Source organism: Bos indicus, chromosome 15 (assembly GCF_029378745.1).
Source record: "Bos indicus isolate NIAB-ARS_2022 breed Sahiwal x Tharparkar chromosome 15, NIAB-ARS_B.indTharparkar_mat_pri_1.0, whole genome shotgun sequence".
NCBI lineage: Eukaryota > Metazoa > Chordata > Mammalia > Artiodactyla > Bovidae > Bos > Bos indicus.
The window spans coordinates 7305979-7310014 of NC_091774.1; positions in this window are offsets into that span (position 1 = coordinate 7305979).

Here is a 4036-nt window from a genome sequence, read left to right on the forward strand (position 1 = left end):
ATGGTCTAGATGCTAGATGATGTGAGGTGGGTTGGTACTTTAAAAGTAGATTCTTAGCTTCAGGAGTTGGTTGTCTGACCCTTAGTTCTTGGACTTACTGAGAAAGTTCCTCAGCAGCATAAGCTTCTCTTTCATAGATATACTCTTATACCCATGTCTATCAAATGCATCACTTGTGGTGGTTTGAATTGGGTACCCAGGTTTGACTTTCCACGTTTGGGAAGAGATGCATTCTCTTTGAAATCTCTTTTCACGAACAACTCCTGGATATGTTGGCACTGCCCCAAGAATGGGACTACTCTCTGCTTGTATTCACAGTGTGAGAGCCTCACTGGAATAGAATTTCTTTTTCTTTTCTTAATTAAATTAATTAATTTATTTTAACTGGAGGAAAATTACTTTATAATATTGTGATGGTTTTTGCCATGCATCGACATGAATCAGCCTATCGAATAGAATTTCTGAGGCTTGTCCTCCTTTGCTGCTGCTAAGTCACTTCAGTCGTGTCCGACTCTGTGCGACCCCATAGATGGCAGCCCACGAGGCTCCCCCGTCCCTGGGATTCTCCAGGCAAGAACACTGGAGTGGGTTGCCATTTCCTTCTCCAATGCATGAAAGTGAAAAGTGAAAGGGAAGTCGCTCAGTCGTGTCCGACTCTTCGAGACCCCATGGACTGCAGCCTACCAGGCTCCTCTGTCCATGGGATTTTCCAGGCAAGAGTACTGGAGTGGGTTGCCATTGCCTTCTCCGTGTCCTCCTTTACTTTTATAAAAAAAAGATGTGCAGTAAGGAATGCATTACTAGTACAATAAGTACATTAGATTGGATAATTGAAAGACTTGCAAGGCATCACAGATCATGACCTACAGAGGCAAATTATTTAGTACAGCAGGAGAAAGAGAGTGCAAGCAAGTATCTGGAGCCCAAGAAACTTCCCAATGCGGCTCCCCGTTCTTATTTGCACAAGGATGTATTTTGTCTCCAGACTGAGTTACCAAGAATTGTGTGATGATAGATTTTTGAGATAGGAATTTGAATTTCCATCTTCATCTTTTATGACTCTCCTGGTCACATAGCCAAGCCAGGCTGTCTGACTGGTTATACTGGTATAAACAATCAATGAAAAAAAAAACACTGGTCCTGGCTGACACCAGGATAGTTCAAACTCTAAACAGCACATCATAAATCATTAGCTTACTGCCCTTAGCTTGGCTAAAAGTCAGAGCTAGAATCCCAGGCATTCCCAGAGATAAGCATAGAGCTGTCCTGGTCCAGCAGTAACATAACTATCCTATATAATCTATGCTTTGACTAATGGTCATAGTTTTTAAATTATATGTTGCATATTATTCTTTTCCCTGAAACTTGGGCAGGGAACAGAAAACTAAAAAAAGACATTTTCCGAAATAATACCTGTTTCCCAACAAGCATTGTTTTAAATAGGTGGTGTTTTAAACATGTTTTTAAACTAAGTTTAGTAAATTTCTAGCATAATCATGTTCAGAGTTGTACAACCATCAGCACAACAAACTTAATAATAATTTTATCTCTTTCCATCAATAAAAAATTTGAGGAAGACAGAGTTGTTTTTTAAAAGAATTGAGACATAATTTACAAGCCATAAAGGTCATCCTTTAAAAGTATACAGTTCAGTGATTTTTAGTATATTCACAAGATTGTGTAAGAATTTCTACTATGTAACTGAAAATTTTCATCATTCCCAAAAGAAATCCTATACCCATTTTAGGGCATAGGACACTGCCTATTATGAACACTTCATATAAGTGTAACAATGCATGGTTTTTTTGTAACTGACTTCTTTCACTTAGCATAATGCTTTCAAGTTTCACCTATGTTGTAACAAGTAACAGTACTTCATTTTTCTTCTTAAAAAAAAAAAAAGTTTTATTGAGACTATAATTTACATACTACTCAAATTCACAATTTAGAAAGTTAGTTCAGTGGCATTTAGTATGTTCAGTCGAGAAGGAAATGGCAACCCACTCCAGTGTTCTTGCCTGGAGAATCCCAGGGACGGGGGAGCCTCGTGGGCTGCTGTCTGTGGGGTCGCACAGAGTCGGACACGACTGAAGCGACTTGGCAGCAGCAGCAGCAGCAGTATGTTCAGAGTTGTACAACCATCAGCACAATCAATGTTAGGACATTTTTATCTGATCTTTGAGCGTATCTTATTTAGAGTTTCTTTCAAATTGTGGTGCTGGAGAAGACTCTTGGGAGTCCCTTGGACTGAACAGAGATCAAACCAGTCCATCCTAAAGGAAATCAGTCCTGAATATTCATTGGAAGGACTGATGCTGATGCTGAAGCTCCAATACTTTGGCGATCTGATGAGAAGGGCCGATTCATTGGAAAAGACCCTGATCTTGGGAAAGACTGAAGACAAAAAAAGAGGGGTGGCTGGGGGGTGGGCAGCAGATGAGATGGTTAGATAGCACCACCGACTCAATGGACATGAATCTGGGCAAACTCCAGGAGACAGTGAAGGACAGGGGAGCCTGGAATGCTGTAGTCCATTGGGTCACAGAAAGTCAGTCATGACTTAGTGACTAAACAACAGCAACAAAGATTTTTGAACATGTAGATGAATGATTTTCATCAAATTTGGGATTTTTTTAATGCTTCTTTCTCTTTCTTGTCTCCTTCTTAGATTCTCAGTGTGCTATGCTGCTGCTGCTGCTGCTAAGTCACTACAGTCGTGTGACCCCATAGACAGCAGCCCACCAGGCTCCCCGTCCCTGGGATTCTCCAGGCAAGAACACTGGAGTGGGTTGCCATTTCCTTCTCCAATGCATGAAAGTGAAAAGTGAAAAGGAAGTTGCTCAGTCATGTCCAACTCTTCGAGACCCCATGGACTGCAGCCTACCAGGCTCCTCTGTCCATGGGATTTTCCAGGCAAGAGTCCTGGAGTGGGGTGCCATTGCCTTCTCCACAGTGTGCTATATGTTGGTACAGTTGATAGTGTCGTACAGGATTCTGAGACTCGATTCATCTTTTTAAAAATTATTTATTTATTTGGCATTGTCAGGTCTTAGCTGTGGCATGCGAAACTTTTGCCGCTCTTCGTAGCCATGCATGGGCGCTCTAGCTGCGGCATGGCAAGCTGTGGCTTAGTTGCCCTGTGGCATGTGGGATCTTAGTTCCTCAACCCGGGATTGAACCCATGTTCTCTGCATTGGAAGCAGATTCTTAACCACTGGACCACCAGGGAAGTCACTCTATTCATTTTCCTTTATTCTTTTGTCTTTCTCTCCTCAGACTAGGTAACCTCAGTTGACTTCTATTCAAGTTTTCTAGTTCTTTTTTCCTGCCTGTTCAAATCTTCTGTTGGGCTCCTAATGTGAGTTTTTTAGTCCAGTTATTATATTCTTTGGCTCTAGACTTTAGTGATTTTTTAAAAATAATTTCTATTTTTAACTTACAATCTCTGATGAGGTATCATTTTTATGCTTTCCTGTGAATCTTTACATATGGTTTTTTCCCTTTATTTAAACACTGAATTTAAAGTTTTTGTCTACTAATTCCAATATCTGGGCTTCCTCAAAAGCAGTTTTTATTGAATGGTGCTTTCCATTTGTTGGTTTTGTTTGTTTTTGTCCTGTGTTTTGATCATACATGTTTCTTCAGTTTCATGTCTTATAATATTTTGTTGAAAACTGGACATTTAAAATAATATAGTGTGCTAACTCTGGAATTCAGATTCTTTTTGAGCTTTTATTGTTATTTGTAATTTTGTTTAGTGAGTTTTCAGAATCAGTTTTGTAAAGTTCTTATTCTTTTTCATATGTGGTCACTGAAGTGTCTACTTGATTAGCTTGGTGGTCATATAATGATTGGACACAAATTGTCTTAAGTGTCTGGAATCAGTAAGGATCCCAGTCTCTACTAAGTGCCTCTGTATATGTGTTGGGGGCCTGCCTTAAACACTCAGCCAGGCATTTGACAATGAAATCTTAATCTTTACCTTTTCCTTGTGCAGAAACTCAAGGTCAGTCAAAGGCAAGAATTTAGGGCCTTC